This window comes from Manis javanica, chromosome 1, assembly GCF_040802235.1.
Source record: "Manis javanica isolate MJ-LG chromosome 1, MJ_LKY, whole genome shotgun sequence".
Lineage (NCBI taxonomy): Eukaryota > Metazoa > Chordata > Mammalia > Pholidota > Manidae > Manis > Manis javanica.
In genome coordinates this window covers 148,847,277-148,869,798 of record NC_133156.1, presented here as the reverse complement: position 1 = coordinate 148,869,798, position 22,522 = coordinate 148,847,277, and the positions used below count along the sequence as shown (strand labels likewise).

At 44.3% G+C, this 22,522-nt stretch overlaps 1 long non-coding RNA gene across 1 annotated transcript; it reads left to right on the top strand.

Annotated features, from left to right (window-relative positions):
- The first annotated feature begins 483 nt into the window (after window positions 1-483).
- LOC140849156 (uncharacterized) lies at window positions 484-19,426 on the top strand. The gene is made up of 5 exons (XR_012130798.1): window positions 484-720; window positions 6,804-6,888; window positions 13,845-13,995; window positions 17,721-17,845; window positions 18,867-19,426. It is a non-coding gene; the product is annotated as an uncharacterized lncRNA (long non-coding RNA).
- The last annotated feature ends 3,096 nt before the right edge of the window (window positions 19,427-22,522 follow it).

Genomic DNA, 22,522 nt, shown 5'->3' with positions numbered 1-22,522 from the left:
TGTTTGATCAGAGGATATGAAATCCATTAAATCACAGAGGATTTTTAAATTTTTGCAACATGAAAGATATATACAAATAAAGAAATCAACACAGGATCATTTATATACAAAAGTACCACACATATATACCAAATATTCTCTAATTTCTTTTACTTGTAAATTTTATTAACTTTTAAACCATTTTACTGACGTATGATTGACATACAAAAAGCTCTACAGATTTAAAGTGTACACCTTGATGAGTCTGGAGGTACACATATGCTCGCCAAACCATCACCGCAATCTATGCCATAAACCTGTCTATTGCCTGCAGAACTTCCCTCCCATCCTCCTATTTACTTACATTTTGTTTTTCTTTTGTGGTGAGCTCACTCGGCATATGACCTGCCTTCCTAGCACATCTTTCAGCGTGCAGTCTCGTTAAGCACAGGCACTATGCGCACCTTAGGTCTCGCAATCGTTCTCATCTTCCATTGCCGCAACTTTGGACCCCTTGAGGGACGCTCTGATTATCCCCTCCCCCAGGCTCCGGTGATCACCGTTTCACTCTCCGCCTCTATGAGTTGGACTACATTAGATTTCCTCGTGTAAGTGGGAGCATGTAGCATTTCACCTTTGTCCGAAGACATACAAATGGCCAACAGGTATATGAAAAGACACTCCAATCACAAATTCTCAGGGACCTACAATCGCCAGTGACAACGGCTATTACTGAACGAGGTAAGTGCTGATGAGAGTGTGGAGGGATGGGAACCCTTGTGCACCGTTGATCAAAACTGCCGAGTGGTGCAGCCACTGGGGTAAATAACATGGAGGTTCCTCAAAAAATTAAAAATAGAAGTTCTATATAATCTAGCAGTCCCATTTCTGGGAATGTACCTGATGGAAACAAAATCAGTATCTTGAAGATGTTAATATTTTAATACAAAATATTAAATTGAAAACATAAGGAGTGTATTAATATAAAGTATACCAAGGAAACAGATAAATAAATACATATATTTACAACACAGTGAAATGCTATTCAGCTTTTTTTTAAAAAAAAAAGGAAATCCTGGTATTTGAAACAACATAGATAAACTTGCAGGACATTATGCTAACTGAAATAAACCAGATGCAGAAGAAACAGATGAAGTTTAAATACAATTTGTGGTATTGATGATATTAAAACCTTGCTTTATGCCCTAATATACAAAGTCTCTGCATTTTGTGCTTTGTACACTCGGGTTATGTTGAATAACTTTTATGCTATTTCTAATTATGCAAGGAGGCTTTAGTCTGTTACCTACAATTACTTCTGGTTGCCCAATGCAAGTATGACTCAAATTTTGTCTTCATAAATTAATAAATCAAATAGGATATAATAATTATAATTTTTTTCTCACATTGTCTTTGAAATATTAAAACAATCTGGTTTGAATTTGCAAAAGTCAACACCACCTGACTATGTTTTTGTTGTTTTCCCTGGGAAATCAAATGCAAACTATTGTCTTCTTTCAGTACAGGAAAATTTTCTTCCAGATTGTCATTATAAATCGGTTCTTTCAGACTCTTTATAAAAACACATTTTATCAATATTTTGACTTTTGTTTTTGCTCTTATTTCTCTTTGAGAAATGTAATCACTTTGCAATTTTATTCTATTTTCTGAAGTTTGTCATCCACAGCATGGCCTTTCCCACAGGGATGATTCAGAGCTATAATAATCTTAATATTATTTTATAATCTCATATTTTCATACTTCTTAGTTTTCTATCATTGGTTTACCTAGCTTCTGTTTCCTTTTAGCCTTTTATCTTATCCTCCTACTTTTTATAGAATTCATGTTTTCTTTGAAAATACAAATGATTTTAAAATACTTATTTTTTTTCCATTCTATATTTTACAAATATCTACAATATCTCTTGCAGACTGTTCATCTATCCTTTTTGTGGAGATTCTTTTTTTTCCTTTTCTTAAATGTCAGGTGTTCCATCCAGGCCAGACAATTCTTTTCATGGGTGGCTTGTCCTTGTACCCTTCTCTCCTTGACTCAGTGTTTTTCTATTTGTCACGTCAAAGCTTCATTCACAGCTCTAGAGGACGGATACTTCCTTTACTATGATCTTTCTCTTTTTCTCTGATCTTGAAACTATAAAGCAAAAGGCTTTGACAGAAGTGAAGCTGATAATAGTGACAAACCTTTCTTCACAAGGCACATGTAACAGGCAATCCTAAATTTGTAGATACGTTTATGATGTAGCTTCATTGTAAGTAGAATAAAAATTAACAGAAGTAAATGAAACACAAACAGGAAACTCTGTAATCATCGTAGGGGAGTTTAAGATGCTTTTCTTAGAAGAAGACAAAAATATAGGAACATTTTAGAAGACAGAGAAGATATGAACAATAGGTATGGAAGGTACATAAGGCGGAGAAGATACGAAAGATCTGAACAAAGTTATTAAGAGACCTCCAGTCCTTGGTGTTAATATACACACATTAGTCAACAATGTAGAATACACACCATATTTGAGCACAAACATTTACAAAGTTTGCCGTATGCCAGGGTGTTCATTCACCCTTTCCACAAAGATGCTGCGCGCCCTGACTGAGCTTAGAGCTACTTGGGGTGTGGGGGGGAGGGAGGAGGGAGGGAGGGAGGGAGCCGGGGTTCATGAGTCCTGGGCACCTCAGGGCCTCGAGAAGGAAAGCCTCGTGGGCAAGCGTCATGAGACCGCACACGTGCACAGGGAGGCCACTCCACACTGCACTTGTCAGGGCAACGCAGATTTCCACTTCCTGCTGAAGTGGCCGCACTTCCTGGACATGTTACAGGCAGGGAAGTAGTGGGCAGGGAATAATCAGTGTGTGTGCAAAGTTGACACAATTATAAATGTGACCCGTATTAGCTCCATGTCATGTTATCATAATGAACTACTCTACACAGAGAATAAGAGTGACATTTGTACTGTAAGTTCTGTATCATCGACTATAGTTATGTGCACAACATTTATTATGCTCAGGACAAAAATGGTGTAGCTGCTCAGAAGTTCCTGCTCAGACAGCACTTCAAACTCTCAATATCGATCATCTCTCCATCCATCGTCTATTCACCTTTACTGTCATTTATTTATCCAGCCACCTACCTATCTACCTACCTACTATCAAGATATTTATGTCAACATAGAGAGAGAGCTACACATTCTTTTGCTTCCATTCATTTGGGAGACTGAGCATCAAATATATTTATAACGAAATGGATTTGTCAGCCTTTCACACAAGGGGCTAAGCACAGGTCCAGCCATATTCCTAACACCTCTGACCAGCTGGTTCATAGAAGTTCAACCTATCAATGATTCTTGCTCAGTCTGTCTTTCAAGGACCCCCCAATCTTTGTCATTTTTAGATTCAGCTTATTGTTTGGTGTTCTATGGATGGCTACAAAAGCTCAGCCAGTGTGTAGACTTACACTTTTATCTAACATAGCAAAGTGTGGTTTTCTTCTGCTGAGAAAAGAATCAGATTCTGGGGACAACGATGGCAGAGCTAAGTCAGTGTAGGGCGAGAAGGAAGCCCGGCCCTGGGATCTCCAGTGTGCTGAGATTAATTTGAAATGTGATTCCTCCTATAGTCAGCCTGTCTTTTACTTTTCCAGCTGTATTCAGAAATGTATCAATGAAGCCTCCCAGTGATTCTAGGAGAAATGCATTATTTTATCAATGAAACATTTTGCTGAGGACAGCACTCTAGGAAAGACTTGCATAAGTAACCATGAATCAGTACTCAAAGTAGAACATAGTGCCCTTTCCGCTAAGCCATATGAGCACATTTAGGACCAAATATAAGGTCCTTAGTTCTTAATTTAATCAACTTGTGTCAGCTAAGATTGTGTTTCAATGCCTTTTTCCTAGATGATTTGCCTCATCAAATAAGACACATTACCAGGTATTGAACTGGTTAAATATTGTAACCCAAAGTGAATAAAAGCAATAACTAACGTTCCTTAACCACGTGCTCTGTGTTGGATGCTGGCCTAACGTCTTACAGACATGAAGAGGTTGTTCCATGCTTGTTATCTGATGGACGGGACTCCCCGGTTCAGCCCGCCTTTGACAGGCACACTGTCAACAGCTCGTGAAAAGTGTGGGAGGTTACTTATCCGGCAGCAGCTGCCGGTGGGATCTGACACAAGGGGTCAGCTCTGCAGCCAGCATGCTCACTCACCACCATGCTCTCTGCCTCGTTGCTGTGTGAAGGTCACATGATGTCAGTGGTGATGGTCAAATGAAAATAAAGGCTATTTCCTTTTCCTCATGAAAATTTACAAATGACAAAATGTATCGTGTACAACAGAATTCCTCCAGATGTTGTCCATGGAACACCTGCATCAAAGTCATGTTAAAAATCCAAACTATGGGACCCCATCTTCTCAGGAGAAGACACTGATGTTTCAACAGACATCCTGTGTCTTTCTTGTCACACTACAGTTTGGTGGACACTGCTTTAAATAAAGCAGGAAGTTGCAAGAAAAATGCTGTTTGAAATGCAAAGTAATGCCTTTATATGGAACCATAATCTTTTTTATGGACGATTTCATTGCCCATTTAAAACAACTAAATTAGCTTAATGTTGCTTATGCTACTGAACATCAAAGAGTACATAAATTTTCAAGTTAATTCAACATCTGCAGAGGTGAATTAAAATTATGGCAATCAAAAGTGGCTGGAATAAAATAATTGCACAAAACTTCCAAAACATTAAGCACCTTTCACAGCCAGGTTCCCAGGGGCAGAATTTGGTGTGTTATCAGGATTATAGGTGTGATGGTGACACAATGCAGTTTGCAAGGAGGCTTTGCCACACTCGTGTTTGGCGGGACTAATTAGCATTCCGAGTTAGCATGCAGCACACATCCCACCTCCTGTAACCATGGGTGGCACGTCTTCCAGCAGCCAGACTGTGCTGATTTTGCTCTTCTTCCTTCTGGCATCTTACCTGGTCATCCTTGGCCGACCTTGGCAGGACACATGCTTACTCACCTGGACTAAAGATGGTCCCTGCATTTGGTCTATTTCCTCAGGACCTAAATTTATAGCTACTGGTTGTGGGACTAATACTATATAGGCTATTTGTTATAGATTACTACTTAGAGATGATTAACTTTTATAAGTTCCTTATTAGATCTGTTTATATTAGTTCCTGATAATTGGTTTACATGGACCCTGGGCACTGCAATTCATCAAATACTTCTGACCCTCAAACTGTGATAGTTTCCATCACGGGAAAAGTATCGGTCAGGGTAAACCCAGTGGAGCCTGGCGCCACACCTCCTGGTAACTCTCCCTGGAGCACTTTCAGGGAACAGGTCAGCATGGATGTACGGGTCAGTCTGAGGAACGACCGTGGAAAATGTACCTAGAAGATTCCCATGGTCATGCAGGTGCTTTCTTTTCCATAGTGGATCGACATGACTAGAAAACAAAATTTTAATAAAATGATACATTTACTCATATTTGCCTACATAACTTTAAATGGCATTAGAATCTCATTAATTTTTTTACTAAATGATCCAATTTTAACTAGTGAACACAGTTTTCTTGTTTTATGTTCGAGGTGCAAAACCCTGTTCATTGTATTTTCCACCTTTCCAAAGATAGACCTTAATTCAGTTGATATATATGTATTTTTAAAAATCCAAGTCGTTTCCACTCCCCACCCTTCAACCCTGGCATTTGTGAGTCTAGGTAATGTTTTCCACTGGACATGGAGACCCACACAAACCAAGACCAAAAGGGGGAAAAAAAAAATCAGTCAACCCCTGAGCCCTGAGGGTCCTAAAATCGGTTTCTGTAAATCTATGCCGTTTGGTAGCTGTAAAAGTCAAGGGAAGGAAACGCCTTCAAAGCAGACATAGTGACCTTTGGCCCCTCTCTCTGAGTAGTTCAATACTGAATTTTTCACCATTTTCAAAAATCTAGAGTGGAATCAGGTTCTGTGACAAACTATGAGAATGGCATATATTGTTTATGAACAACCGGATCATCATTTACTTAGTATTCTTCAAAAAACCTCAGGAGCAGTTACTCAATTTTTAAAATATCACCATTTATTCTGATTTAATTTAGAGGCAGTTAAGCTATGTACCTGTGGTTTAGATTTATTTTATCAACAAATCATTTTCAGGCCTTATCCTCTGATGTTAGAAGTGAGTCACTGCTGTGTACCTGCAAATGCCCGACTCTTTGTTTCTTCAGAACACACAGTTAATGAACTTGTTATCATTAAGCGCTGGGGTTCCCTGGAGCTAGGCAACATCTGGATTCTGGATCTCCATTTGAAGTACATCCAAAGCCTTTTTAGCTACATCAGATAAAATTTCACCTGTACAATTTCAAATCTCACCATCCTTCAAGGGACTGAACATAACGTTATGTTTCTTTATGGTGGTTTATGCTTATTAAATATTAAAACTAAACATTACCACAATAAAAAGACTTTTACAGCCATGGGCATTTTCCCTCGTAATAAAATTTTACTTAGTTTTATTATTCCTTCTGTAGGGCATATCTGGGGCCTCAGAGAAACTACTGAACTAGAAACATAAGTAATATGTAATAGGTAGGAAGGGACCAAGCTGTACAGGACTAATAAAGAAAAACTATAAGCGGCATGAAATTTGGTTTAAGCACAAATTACACGTGAAAAAAAAATCTTCTTATAAATATAGGTACAATGCCATTGCTCTTTCAAAGAGACAACCTTGTGCTAGATGTTCAATACATTAAACTTTGTTAAAATGTTTCTATTTTTATAATACGGCAGGAAAAAGCCCAATCTTTGTACAACTGCAAGAAGATATGTGCAGTGATTCTCACCTCACCACTGGTAACCGACCTGATGGCTTGAGGTACGTGTCGTTCATTTCCATAAACTAGGGAGCATCCTTCCCAAAGGCATTTTCCTGGTCAAAGTTTGCATCCTATACAATGAGAATTCTAGTACTTTGTGGTGGTTAAAAATAATCGACAAGAGATGACAAGGCCATTGGGCAGCCTCTATCAATGAATAAATCCTTTGCAGAATCAACACAACTTCCATATTCATGAGGCTTCTGGAAGAGTTTCATGGCCCCATAAATGTCTCTGCAAAGCACTTTGATTTTTAAGTGGCATGAATTATTAAATAGCAACTATCAACTTAATTTAACTTTCACCTGTGCTTAGTAGAAGGAGAAGAAAACCCCGTCAGAAGCCATGGGAAAGTTCAGTCATGTGGGAAGACAATACCCTTTCCTCCAAATGCAGTCTGGGAAGGCAGGGAGGCCTTGGTGGGGGACAGGGGCTGGCTGAGTGATGAGCAGTGGTCAGCTTCCCTGATACAGGACTGGCTGGGGCCGTGTGTCCCCCAGGCAGAGGGCTCAGGCCACACTCAGGGCTCTGTGCTGCCACTGGGGACAGGCTGCAGGCAGGACAAGGGTCTCATATGGATAGGAGGGTTCCAGAACATACCTTTCTGGAGACGGTTTGCAGAAACTTCTGTGAGGAAGGGTGGGGAGTTGTGGATGCTGAAAGAAGAGGCCTTTGAGAAGTGTGTCCTGGTCCAGCTGCCAACAGGGGTGTTGGTGGGCAACCATTGTAGCTGGCAGATGGAGGCTGCTGTGTCATTGACGACAGCCTCTGGGCAGCTAGGGGCTCATCCACTGGATGGGATGAGGGGCAGCCCATTCTTTGGAGGGCAGTCAGCAGCCCAGCCCTGTGTACGTGGGGCTCTGTTCCTCCTGACTGTCCTGGGGAGGCCTGCTCAGGGCCTGTTACATTGGTCCAATCAATGCAAGCCACAGGCCTACCTGCAATGAATCAGGCTCAGAAATTCTGCATCCCACTCACAACTCTGTAAGCATTTCTACCTGTAAGTGCATTGTCTGTGGGAGAGCGTAACAGAGAAGGCATATGAGCATGGTACGAACGCTGGCTTGCCCAGCGTGGTGCACTGGATGGTGGCCCCCAAAAGATGACCTTATTTGGAATTAATCTAAGGGCCTTGAGTTAGGGACACTGTCTTGGATTAGCAGGGTGGGGCCTACATACAAGGACAAGTGTCCTTAAAAAAACACACAGAGAAGGTAGACCCAGAGGAGGAGGCTGCACAGAGACAGGGGCAGAGAGAGTGATGGCTGTGGCTGTGAGTCCAGAACACAGCTGGAGCAGGAGGTAAGGACCCTCCTCTGTGAGTATTTGGAGGGAGTACAGCCCACCCACACCTTGGCTTTGGGCTTCTGACCTCCAGAGGTGAGAATACATCTCTGTTGCCATAAGCCAGCAGTTGATGATGATTTGTTACATTGGCCATGGGAAGTGGCCAATTTCATCGCATCATGTCTACAGTGCAATCAAAGATCATGTCCAGGACGTCAGACTGGCTGGCAGCACTCTGGCCGTGGGTCAGGAGGGAGTCAGTGAGGGGTGGCACCTCCCGAGGAGCCCGCAGCCCAGGGCTTTCCTTGAGGGCTCTCTCTTTTCTTTGTTTCTTTCTTTTTAAATATACACCACATGTTTGATAAAATAATTCACCTTTAATACAGATTTCTTTCATAATTTCTCTGTTTCACAATGTGTCATCATTTGTAACTGAACCCTTAACAGAACTTTCATTTTTAATTTAGGCAGCTAGGAAACTATCCGATTTCCAGAAGCCAAGACCCAATTTTTAAGAAACATTGTGTAGAATTTTTGTTGTTGTCATGGTCTTGTGTCTGGGTATAAGATTCAGAATTCAAAAAGCTGAGAAAAACCTAAAATTTCCAAAAAACAGGAATTTTGTGGTAATAAAAAGCCATTGTTGGCTTTAGAGAACAATTGCTGAAAACTTAACTTAGGGACACCTAAAGCTCACATAAGCATTTACTGAAGGCATTTATAGGGAAATAGGAATTGGGTTCTTGGAATTTTAGTATTTTCTTTCCTTCAGGGTAAATGAACAGCATGTTTCTGATACCTGTATTTCATGATGTCATCATGAATGATAGTTTTTTAAAAATTTTGAAATTACAGCATTGACTTTAGTTTCTTCAATATTAGATGAGCAGCACAATTTTTCTGAAACCAATCCAGCCATCATTTTTCTGTTGGTGGTTTTGTTGCTGCACGTATGGTTCATCTTCAGCCTCTCCTGCTGTACCTGCTCCCTCAAACGCACTAGCATTATTCCGCTTACGAGTTTGCTACTATTTTATTTTCTACTTGACTGCTTCCATTGTATTTGTGGGTTGTTCTGGAAGCTTTGCAATCGTTATTTCCAATTAAAAACTAGTATTCGCAAGTGTTACAGCACTGACAGATAAAGCTGAACTTCCTTATTTCCAAATCTCTGATGCATCACGCTGACTCTGCTCACAAGTCAGTGAAAGGGGACGCCTGTACCCAGGAGTGTGCACACCTGCCAAGCACCAAAATGCGCCTCTTGGTCATCAGCCTGTCTTGGCTGAAAGTAAGTCTTGGGGCCAAATCTGTGTCCTCTGAGCAGGCCTGAGGCCAGGCACCTGGGTGAGAGCGGCTGCTGGAACCGCCGCCTCCAGAAGCCAAAATAGAGGGGCAGCAAGTGGGGTTTCTTTATGCAAACCATGCTGTGCTGATAGAGGTAAACCCAGCAGGCCCACCGAGCTCCACAGTGCCTGAGCACTGGGGATGATTCCTTCTCGGCCACCATGATTGCTCCTGTTGAACATGGCAGCCCTAGGCCAGACGTAATTAGGCTTTTTCTTGACAAACTGTTTGTATCAAGGCTTGACAGGTTGGGAACCAAAATGGTCCTGCTGTATTTGCTTAGAGTCTGAACCACACGAGATGTTTTGGAAAATAAGACCGAATACCATGAAAGCTATAAAAGCAAGAAACAAAAGAAAACAACAAAACCACTCTACAGTGCAATCAAAGTTCATGTCAGGTTTGGTCAAAGAAGTTAAATGCATTCTTTTTTGTTATTGTCATACAGATCTATTTTAATTTTCAGTATACTATATGGAAAATATCCATGGAAGAATGGTAGAATCTCAGGTCATACAAAATTTTTTCATGCAAAGAATACACCTCAATCAGTAGAGGGCTGGAGAAACGTGGTGACTTGGGTTTGTGAGTGCTTTTAGAGGCCAGTGGAGCACGTCGGCCTTAAGAGGTCCTTGGGTTACAGGGTTTCACTGAATGTTAATTGTCATCAACTCTGTTCTCCAACATAGTATGTGAGATGCCTTTGTAAATCCCTTGGCCACTAGAGCAACATATGCCTATTTATGAAATTCTGACAAAAGTAACACCTGCCATATAATGTTGGATAAGTTTTAAATAAGTTTTATTTGGATGACATTATGGATCTCAAAATATTTCAAATCTGCACTGAAACATTTTTAACATTTCATTTATTTATCTAACTTGTGCAAGAAGCCTTCTAGGACACGCCAGGATCTTACACACTTTCATCGCATCATTGACCTCACAGCTTCTAAGACTTCTAACACCACGGACCTAGTGCTCACAGCGCACAGTCCAGGATCTATAACATGATCTAGCTATGTAACTCCTAGTCCTGAAAATCAGGGCAAGGGTGGGAAGCAGGTAACAGAAGACTTTCCAGTGGGGCCAAAGGGGCACATGGGGAGAGGGAACCCAGTGGGTGACTCTAAAATTCAGGTTTGAGTGAATTTTGGGGTCATTCCTTGAGATGGAGAGGTTTGTAGGCAGAGACAAGTTTGGGAAGTGGGTATTAGAATCCAGAAAACCATTTAGTGTAACCTGAAGTCATCAACCTCAATTATTTGTGACATACTGCTTATTATTTTCGCTAAGTTTTCTATGTACATTGCCCAAGCAGTTATGTCAGACTGGATACAGTCAGTGTAACAGGCTTCAGCGAAAGAGGATCAGATGTATCCCAGGCCCACACCTTTCTACTCTAGGCTCTTGATCTCACCTTCCAGCCCAACTGCCATCCTGTCCTGGGAAAACTAAGATAGCAAAGGTGACCTTTCCTACTGGATACAATGAGGACTATTTTATCATATCATACGTAAAATTGGAGATGTAAATTCTACTCAGTTTTGAGCCACAAATACAAAATAACAAATTCACGTTTCAAAATTTGAAAAAAATGATACCATGTAGGATCCTTTATGAATGTCCCAAGGGGATGACAGTGGGCTGGCTTTTCTGCTCACACCTGTACCAAAGACCGCTGAGTGTCCTTCTCTCTGGAAAGCCACAGTCCAGCCAGGTGGTCTCCCCAAACCTTGTCTTCCGCATCTGTAATATGTGTATCAGGAGGAAAGGTGCTTTCCCGTGCCTGGCACCATTTAGTGAGTAACTGCAGTGGCGGATTATGGCAGAGCGGGTAGCTTTGCCTCCTGCATTATTAATCCTAAATTTGGATAGATTTTGCACTTTATATTTCTATACAAAGTCATTTGTTCTCTATGTTTATTTTGGAAATCATTCTACTGCTAAGTTGTAGTTTTAGGAATTCAGGAAAATGTTAATAAATGAAGTTCAACCGAACTACTGAAAGTGAAAAGTCTGCAGAATAATTATGTCCTCAGCATTCAGTACTCAGTTTACTCCTCATCCTGACCTGTGTGACTAATTCCTTTCCTGTCCCTGTGAGGAGCTTTCGTATGACATGATGGTGTAGCCTGCTTCATGAGCCACGGCAGGACGAATTCGAGTACAAGTGGCCTGTAGTTACATTTGTAAGGGGTTGGTGAAGCTCATTCATGGGGAGCTTTGCCCATGACTCTTTGTCACAGCTGATGCATGTGGACAGTTGAACATCCACAGGGATCAGGTACCCGCCCAGCCTCCCAGTGCTGGACACACAGCCCAGCACTCTCTGGGTCAGCCCAGGTCCACGTGCCTCAGTCTGAAGGCTGCTGTTGGGACACCCTGGAGAGAAGTCTGGATCTCCTTGGGCTGTTCCAGAATGGACCAGCTTTTTGAAGACCTGTGGTTGGGGCAATGTTGCCAATCGCTACCCAATGGTCAGCTTGCTACAGTTCTCTGTCTGGAGAGGCCTGTTGGTCAGAGTGTGTTTGCTGCTGTGGCCAAGAACCCCAATCCCAGGAGCTCAGGGCAAGGCAGGGTAGCTGGGGAGGCCCTGCTTCCCAGGACCCTTCCACACATGGCCCTTCCGTCCCCTTGCCTACACACAGCACCATCCCTATCACCTTTTAGGCTGACCCAGGCTCTGTAGAATCCCAAGTGGCCAGTTTCTTAACAATGTCTTCCTCCATGCCCTTTCCACGCCTTCCCCACAGACCTGCAGAGTTTATTCAAACCCTGTATGCCACAGATGAATGGAAATACAAGTTAGTCAGAACAATAGCTGGTCGATACATATTTCTTCATGGAGAAATTTGTATCTCATATACTTAGGCTTAAAAAACAGCACCTAACCTCATTTTGTTTAAATCTTTCATTGTGACTTTATCAGAGGTGGAAAAAAATATTTGACCCAAGTTGAGTTGGCATCCCTGGCATTAAATGGGACACATTAAAATAAAGACTATTTTCATTACTGGCCTAATGTTGAAGAAAGAAAACTCTAAACTGGTGTCTTCAACGTGTGGAAAGACCTCACCTCACTGATGTGTTCACTGTGACATTGATACTACATATTATGAAGGAATGTGATTTTATCTTTATTGATGTCTATTAATAAGATTATTAAATACAACAAATAGGGTAGTATCGTTTTGTCTTCCTTTGGCTTAGATGTTTTGTTCCAGGTAGGAAGACGCAGGGGGAATGACCTGATATGTCATGAGGGTTTATTTTGTGAGCAGACCACAGGGAGACCCCCGCATGTGCCCAGAGAACTGCATCGCCTGCTAGCAGGGCTGTGTTGAAGCTCCATCCCGTGGAGCCTGCTGCCCTCTCCCCTTCTGGTGACTGGCAAGGCTGTTTTAAATGTAGGCAACTAGGGAAGCAGGGAAAGCCTGCCCTGGGCCCTCAGCCATGTGTCCCTGGGCACCTTGCTGCTCACAGCCTGGGGCCAAGCAACTTCCCTGCCTTGAGAAAGCAAGTTTTGCTGTCAGCACTTTCTCAGAGAAAATGCATTTCTGTTTTATGTGTGAAGAGGAAAGTGAATATGAAAGAAGAAAGCTGGAGCCCCAAGATGTATCTGCATGTGTGTTTGTGAGCAAAGCCCTGGAAGAGACATTAGATCTCCAGCTTTTGAGTTGGTGACAAATACTGCCAACTTATAACAGGTGACACCGTGCCTCCCAGTGACGGGTGACACTCACTCAATGTTTTTATCCTTCCCTTTCATAAACGGATCTGAACAAATTTTTAAGACGGTCTGGTTTGTGTTGAGTGTTGGCCAGCAAAAGCCTCAAAGTCCTGGTGTAGAGAGGATGAATGGGATGAATGTGAGGTCAGTCTCTTGAGGAATGAGGCATGAAAAAATACCTAAGTAAAACGGAGAGAGAAACTATTTGTGGAGACTATAACAAGGATAGTATGTTTCCTTTTAAAGGCAGCTCAGAAGAGCAAGAAAGACTTGAGGAAAGATGGCACGAGATGCCTCAGTGGATGGGAGCTGGCCAGGACCTGTGGAAAAGGAACAGTCGCTTCTCTTTATCTCTGGAAAAAGGCCTGAAGGGAACTGTTGCAAGTAGTGTGACTGCAGACAGCAGCTGCAGCTCCAGGCTTCAAAGTTCTCTCACCAAAACGTGCAAAGTTTGTCTTTGCACACATTAGGGAGACTTCCATATGCATGGTGACTTGGAAAGAGGGCTACCTGGGAAAAGCTAGGTGTGTGAGACTGCTGCTTCTTGGTTTTATTAACTTTCCTGTCCTTTTTCTCTTTCCCACTCAGGAACCAAAGGTCATTCTGCTTTGGCTGTGAGAGTCATCTCAGTATTTCGCGGGATGCTCCAGAGGAAGGACCCCTAGCTTTGAGCCTCCCCAAAAGGGGAGGGTGCCCAGAACATGGCTTCTATTCCTTCTTTTTATCCTGAGTTAACATGGTAAGCTCAGCACAGAGGACTAGCCTGAACCTAATGTCCTACCTCATGGATAGAGGATTCCTGGTTGAAAGAGGCCTTTGGTGCCTTTATCAGAGGACCAGTGTGATGGCAATGCCAAACATGAGCCTTGTTGGTGTTGGGGCTGTCCCAGTGGGCATCCTAATCTTGCTGAACAAGTTCCTCTACTATCTCGCTGGAGAGAGGATGCTGTGCTTATACATCCAAGAATCAACACAGGTGCACATGGCTTGTGCAGGTCAGTGGACATTGAAGGAAAGCAGATTTGGTGAGGTTAGGTGTACTGGGGGTCCCGAAGGCATTGAAGACCCGGTATTCTTTGATATGGGAGCAGCAGCTTATGATCCTCAGTGAGGCACGATCTACTTAAGTGATACCCTAAGGTGAGGTGACTGCTGGAGGTGAGGGCTGGACACCCCCAGTGGCCATGTCATAGAACAGTATGGCAGTCATGAGGACAGGGGGCTGTGCTGGGGGCCTAAGGAAGGCCAGTCATGAGCTCAGTTCATGTCTAAGACCCATGACACCTTCAGAGAACCAGGGACTTCTTATGTCCAAGTTAAAAGGTCCTGTGGTCTCATGCTGCATCCAGGTCTGCTAATCCTAAACCAAGCTCAACATTTGAGCCTGTGGGATGACAAATGACAAAGCTGGTTGAATTCACAGTCTCCAGAAATCTTGTGTGAAAGTTGAGGCTGTACCCAAGAAGAAAGGAAGGGGACCCTGAGTATCAGAATGGGGACACACGGGACTTGGACAGCTAGGATCATGTTGGATCCTAAACCTCTCAGTGGGTTCAAGTTTCTACCTTGAAAACTGTAATTAATTATAAACAGCAGAACCCGCTCCAGGGACCTTCATCAGAAAACAGCATGTATGAATCCCAGCAGGGTCCCACAGACCCCTGGGCACCCAAACTGCCCACTGCTGCTGGCTCCGAGCAACCCCACACCAGTGGTGCCAGCCCCAGAATTGCCGCCATGACCACCCTGCAAATGGCGAGCAACCTCCCCTGTGTCCTCGCAGAGGCAGGTTCCACTGGGAACCTGACCCTCACAGGGCTCCATGGGACATCCAACCAGGGGGCCTCCCTCATAGGCAAAATCCCAGGTGCAGGAGAGTATGGAAAAGCAAGTTCCCACCCCTACTTTGGGGAGATAAATACACAACACAAATATAAGATGGTTGCGCAAAGAAGCTGGGCAGCCACCCAGAAAGTCAGGTGTCCACCCAAGCAACGTCTTAGTCATTTGACTAGTCACACCTACTTGCTCAGGAAGGGTTTGCCCTTTAGAAGGCGTGGCTTTGTTCTTTGTAACTAGTAGCAATGACTCTTTAGACAGGGCATCCAGAGGGAGATGACATCGTCATGGGCAGGTGGGGGTCAGGTCTTACGCTGAGGGCTGGGGATAGGTATGAGGCCCTGCCCTGGAGTCAGAGTGTCCAGGTGGGAAGGGCTGAGCTGCAGTAACAGATGTTGGCTTTGATGACTTGTACTTCAGCCTTCTTTTATTTGAACCTTACAAGGAGGTAGGCAAAGCCAGACGTCTCAGTGTGCCCAACTCAAGCACTCTGGGGGGCTCTGCATTGTGCCTGAGCAGAGAGATCTCTCCCACTCCTGTGTCAGGGAAGGCAGGTGTGGAAGCCCAGGAGATGAGTACCTACCTGTTAAAGTGAGCCTGAGGCTCCGGTCTGTTCGATTTTCCAGTAAAAGACTCATGACCTCATCATACCCGCCAGCCTGTGAAGCCAAACACACTGATTTTATCTGCTCGAGAACAAACATTCCTGTTGACACCCAGTATATACATATTTCATCTGAACTCATTGTTATCAAAGCATGAGTAGAATAAAATGTAAATAGGACACTGGATGAAAACTTTGTTGCAAAAATACTAAGGACTAACAGATTAAAATGCAGGATAACATAGATTCCATTTTGAAATGTGTCCTTATGATAGGCATGTTGTAACAAATGGACCATTTTTCTTTTTGCTGATCATCTTCAATATAGGAATACAATTATTTTGACTTTTTGAGAAAAGAAAACCCACTATAGAAATAAGATATGGGAGTTGATATTTTTAAATTTCTAACATGACACTTTTGAGAAGGTAATAGAAGATCTAGAAATATGAAAAGAATATATATTTCCAGAATATTTTTCAACAGAACAGTGATTAGGAACTGCTAAAATATTCAGCATTCTTTATCAGAGATATCCAACTCCTAGTCTTCCATAGAGGTGTCTCCCCTCCTCTCTCTACCCCCTTTCTTTCTTCCTTCCTTCCTCCCATGGGTTGTCAAAGGAAGGAAAACACATATTGAGTGTGAATAAGACCAATTCCTGCACCTCTAAGGAGTTTGCTCTAATTGGAGAGAAACATGACATGATGTGAACTACAGTAGATGTGAGATGAATTGATAGACCGCCAATGAATATGACTCAACAATACAGTAGCATCCAATAGCCCACGGGGTGGGTGGGGCAGAAGGTGAGGGTGTGGCTGCAAACAGGGGTTTCCACGTTGCTCGCTGCAGGAGCAGCCCTGGTGTGCTCATGCGGCAGAGTGGGCCCTGTACCTGGGCTTTTGGGTGGCTAGGGCTTCTCATCTGAGACCCCGGCCGGATGGCTCTGCTTGGACGGACCAGGATCCTCTTCAGTCACTACTGATACGCTCGCCTCCTGTCTCCCAGTCTATTCACTTTCTGTGGAAGTCGACGTAACAAATGATTTTCCCTCTAAAGTCAGTGTTTTCTGGAGTACCTTCTGAGCTTGCTGGCAGACGTGGAGGGCACATGTTTCTGGGTTCAGCTGTAGACTATAGGTGCTGTGGCTGGTGACTGAAGTGGCTGCTCTTGGGTCCCTGCTGCACTCCAGCATCCACTTGGTCAGCGCTTGATGGGGACTGCACATCTCTGCTAGGTGGCCAAAGGCATGCATTGCAACCTACCAATGGCCTCCCTTAAACACTTGAGCCTGAAACAATTTGGGGAAAAAGGGACTCCTCAGCCTTAGCATGAGGCTTCAACATCTCAACTGTTTCATTTCTTGTTTTTTCCTCTTTGTTGCTATCCTAAATTAAACTCTGCTGGAGAATGAAGCATTTTACATCATAATAATGCCTGTCAGTTTTTTATCATGTGCAATAAAATGTTAGCACTTTAATTAACTTTTTGTGTAAAAAACAAATACTAGAAACTGTTTCAGGATTTAATAAGTGCACATTTTTAATGTTCTTTCCACTTTGAATCCCATTTATGCTGACCTGTACTATGTATTACCTATCTATCTCCATATAATTGCCTCGGTAGCAGTCTATTTTGGGAATACTGTTTGAACAGTAACTTGAACTGTACTCATTCTGTTTATCTGTCATATCCTTAGCAAATGTGATTTTGACTGGAATTTATCAAAATATTAAAATATTGTCACGGTATTCAGGAATAGCAAATTCAAGCTAAAAGGACTTTGGTGCTAAAAGAGGGTATCAATAAATTTAGAATGTCTTTGCATGTTTTCATTTCTAGGTGTAGCAATTAACTTCCATATGATACCAGGTTTTATAATAATAATGTACTATGTGATACTTTATTTTTTCAGCAACTTGCCTCCTAATAGTAATACAGATTTCTATCATGCTTGGTAGTATTTAATGTACATGAAGGTGATAAAATTGCATCTCAACACACATTTCATAATTCAGGGTTATCACACCATTATTCCTGATTGGGAAGCCTTGTACCCCAGCTTGAAGATGTGTGTGAACCACCCCAGTCTGATTTCAAAGAACTGAACACAAGACCAATAGAAACTGGATGAACTTTCCAGGTTGGTGTTTATAACATTGTTTTTTTGTTAATAAAAATAGTAACAGTAGCTCAAAGACCCACTGATCTCCTGATTGCATTTGGAAAAGCAGGGCCATATTTCTCCCAGAAAGGGCAGAAAACTGGTCCATTCATTGCTCATCTATTCATTTATTCTTAGCAGAATGTGGGTAACATACAAGATGAATCGTGAGTTCAAGAAGGGGTGCCTGGGGACTGGCCACAGTGGCTGTGGGGATGGTTGGGGAGCAAGGTGTGCAGGCTCAACGCTGCTTGTTCCTTGACATCCTGGGGTCTCTGTGCTTTGGAGGAGAAGTGGGGAATTTAGGGGGTGAGGGCACCTGCACCGTGACGGGAACCTGAAGGGGATGGGTCATGTGAGGACTGGGTCCTGTCAGCTATGGGGGAAGAAGGGCAGTTTGGACTTTTGCTTCTCAGAAGAATGTTCCCTGGCACACCTGTGAAGCTACCCTTCTGCCTGAGTCCCAATGGGGGCAGGGGGAAGCAGCCTTATTATCTCTCACATTTTATAATAAAGAGCATATGCATGATTTTGTCATCTACCACATCATGGAATTGTCCTAAAATTCCACCCCATCACATCACATGAAAAAGCCATCTGCTCTGAAGGATGAGATTGACTGAAGCAGTTTTGGGTCTGCAGTTCCAAGCCCACAGACTTTATTTCTGACTCTGTCATGGAACCACTCATGCCCAAATGTGGTCTCTAATCTAAATACAATTCGGTGAACCCTGTAATATTAATGTAGAAAGTGCTGGGACTAGCCTCTTTCAGCTATTAGCGCTGTTTATAGATGCATAAGCACTGAAAATATGGTCCTGTGGCGGCACAGAGAGAAATAAAAAGCATCTCTTAGAAGTTTAGGAATAATTTTTAAAAACCCAGAAATTCAGTTTACAACCACACATGACATAACTAAAAAAGAAAGAGTAGAGATAATTGAATAGCCAATAATGTATATTTTAAAATTAAAACATTTTGTCATGTACTTATTTTTCAGCACTCAGATAATCCAAGTGACATTGTGAATAAGTAACTACATGTTCAAGAGGCCTCTTCAATTTTGTGAAAAATCTCTTTGTTGTCAGTAAGGAAGTTATCCGGGGTCTGTCATCACCCTTAGCAGGGCCATCCCTGAGTCACCAGAACCATCAGGCGGTGTGTGCTGAGCTACTTGTGGATTGCAGAGCTTACAAAATGCCCTTCATGGACACCTGGAAAGAAAGCAGTTAATATGAATGGGTTTTTCAAGCATAGTGCCTATATCTTAATTGCATTATTTGTAGCTTTCTATTATAGTTAGCTGAATGCTATGTCCTTGTATGACTTCTTAAGGTAATACACAGAATACAGGTTTATATTTCCTCTAATGCTGGGAAACTATTCAGACGCCAGTGATAAGAGACCTTGTCTGGACTCCAGATCCAGCTGCTGTTCAACCTACGCCGACCATCCTCCCTGTTCTTTTTAAAAACTCCTTAGGCATCCTTCTGTTTTCTCTGCCTCTTCATCACTGAGCAGGGATCTCAGCAGCCCCATGGTTTCTGTCCCTAACAAGATTTCTACAGGTACTTTTAATTTGCTGCTTCTCATCTTCTGCTCACTGGAAACGAGTTAATTGAGTTTGTTTGAACTGTACATAAAACTCTACATTGATGCAGCTGCTTCAGGAAACAGTCTGAAAGTCCCTCGAAAGTTACACCTAGAGTCACCACTACAGGACCCAGTGATTTCTCCTTATGTCCCTCCAGGAGAAATGAAACATACATCTGCACAGACACTTGTATGTGAATGCTCACAGCAGCATTATTCATGAGAGCCCAAATTTGGAAACAACCTAAATGGCCATCAGCTGATGAACAGAGAAAGGACACAAGGGGTCTCTCCTTACAGTGGAGTATTACTCACCCAAGAAAAGGAGTGGGGTGCTGACACGAGGCAGCATGGGCAGTCTGGACAGTGATGCTCAGTGAGGGAAGCCGGGCACAGAAGACTGTACTTCATAGGGTTCCATTTCTGTGAGATGCCCAGGACAGGAGGACCATGGGGACAGCAGGCAGGTCAGCACTGTCTGAGGCAGCAGTGGGTGCTGGGGTGAGGTGGGATGGGGTCTACAGGTCCCATAGCTCCTCATTGAGGTGACAGACATGCTCCAAGAGGCACCATGGACACGTCTGCACACCTTTGTGAATAGACCCTGAGCCGCTGTGTTGTATGCTTCAAAAGCGTGAATTGTGTGTTATGTGAATTCCTCTCCATAAAGCTGTCACTGGAACAAAACAGAACAGAACAGTCCCAGAGAGTTGGCCAGGGCCTGGGCAGTGCCAGCCTCCTGTGAATGGTCTGGCCCATTTTCTGCTTACTTTCCAACTGGTGGCTGCATATATTCTGGAGATTAAGTTTTGTCACTTTTTGGAGATTAATTATTCTTATGCAAAGATAGTTGCTAATGTTAGCAGACAAATTTTTGAGTCCAGCGAATGGGAAATCTTGGCCCCAACATGTGAAAAGGAGTTCAGGTTCCAAGCCATGGGTGTTTGGTGGGGGGGAAATAAAGTGGAAGTTTGTGGGAATCCTCAGGTGAGGGGATTTGGGGGAGCAGCTCTGCCGTGTGTCAGGTCCTGCTCTCACGCTGCTCCACCGTGGAACATTGTGATGCTCACTGCCCAGACTGGGGACAGCCCCCTGTGGCAGATTGTGTCCCCCCACAGCCGGCTTCTTGCATCCACCCCTCTAACGTCCACATGGGAAAGAGGCCCCACGAGGCAGGAGCACCTGGAGACCGAACGACTGATGAGGGGGCTAAAGTCATCTGCAGCACGTGCAGAAATGTGCAGACTTGAGTTTTGGTAACAGACAAACACTGGTTTCATGTGCTGCTAATTCCACCATGATGCGTTTCACTAGTGAAGCTGAAGGTCACTGTAAAGGGAGGCAGTGTCCCAGCAGATGGGCCCAGGGACAGGGAAAGGTGGATGTCCTGGTCAGTTGCAGCCAGCAGCCCATGCCAGTGGAGGTCTGTGAGCACTTACGTATCGTGTATGTCAGGGTGACTCTGGCCTCGGCTTAAAGCAGCGGAACGTCTGCAGAGCTCCGGCCTAATGCTTGGTGAGAACAGACAAGCCAGAAGGTCAGAGGCAGAGGAGGCTGCGGCCACGCCGTTTTTCTTCGGGCCATGGGAGGAAAGGGTTCCCAAGCTACATAAGAGGCAGGGGGGGACGGTGAAAGTCTAGTGCCATCAGCCGGTATCTCACCTTTACACCACCTGTTTGCAAAGCGGGAAGGAGGAAGAGGTAGAAGACGAAAAAGGAGAAGAGAAAGGATAGGACGAGCATAGCACTGTGATGTCAGAACACAGACACATTAAAAAAGAAGCCGGGCAGCCAGCGTCAGGCACCCAAGTGTGGGGCGGGGACCCCAGCTCTCACTTTCTCCTTCCTGCTGGCAGTTTCCCAGCCTGCTGGAGTCTGAAGAAAATAGGAATAAGCATCTTTGGACCACAAACAGATGTGCTTGATAAAGAAAATGTCAGCAAAAATACTAAAGCCGTGTGTCACAGCGGCTTTCTGACAGATAGAGGGAAAAGGTGAAAAATGTTCCATCATGTCCGACAAGGTGTTCTTTTTGAGATTGAAAGATCACTGCGCGACTTCTAACACGCCCGGCGCCGGGCTGCGGCCGGGACTATCTGGGGCTCCGCAGGAGCTGCACCGGCCCGGCAGGGGGGGAGGCCGCCCGCTCCCATTTATCTCGGCTCGGTTCCCTTCAAAGCCAACAAATAAATTACAGTGTACATTTGATACAAATTGATTTCTTAACTCAAATAACAATGTTGTCCTCCCGGCCGGGCCATGTGTCACTCATTCGCGGCCTGAGTGAAAGCCTCAATCCGTCTGTGTGACAGAAATAGGCTGACGGGCCCCGTGCGGAATGCTAATCACCCGGGCCCGGCCCGGCCTTTGTGGGGCGGCCGCGATAAGGGGCGTCGGGCCCCCGGGCCCTGCTGCTGCTGTGCCCTTGCTCCATGGGGGGAAATAGGCTCCCGTTGCGGGGGCCGGGGTGCTGGTGGTGGGCCTGGAGCAGAGCTGAGAGGGAGCCCCCTGAGCATCTCCGGGTGATCCCAGCGGCAGCAGTGAGACCCCGGTGGGGGCCGAGAACGCTCCCTTGGCTGAGCGGGTTAATCAGGGCGCAGGCAGGCCCCAGCTGATTGGATTTCCCCTGGCTTCATGAACAGCTGCAGGCCCTCGGCCAGAAGCGCACACAGGGCGGCTTTCTCTTTGTTTAAATGTAAGCCGGGAGAGGAAAAAACCTGCCACCCTCCTGAAACTGAGGGTGTCCCCCTGTAATTCTGTCCCTGTGGGCCTGGGCCACAGAGAGGCTGGGGTCTGATTGCCGTCTCTGGATGCCTAGCTTTGGCCACCCTGGCCGGGCAGCGTGCATCAGAATCCTGGAGCCCTGACAGCTGCTGGCCGTGGGCAGGGGCCGGGCTGGCTGCACGTTTGTCTAGTGACTCGGTGCAGGTCCCCAAACTACCCCCTTGCAGGCCTTCTGCTGTGGAGGTTGCTTCTCTTTGCTGCTGAGAAAACTGCATGTCGCTGTGTGCAGATAAGGCGCCCAAGTACGGGAGCATGCAGACGGGTGTTCTATTCGCCCGTC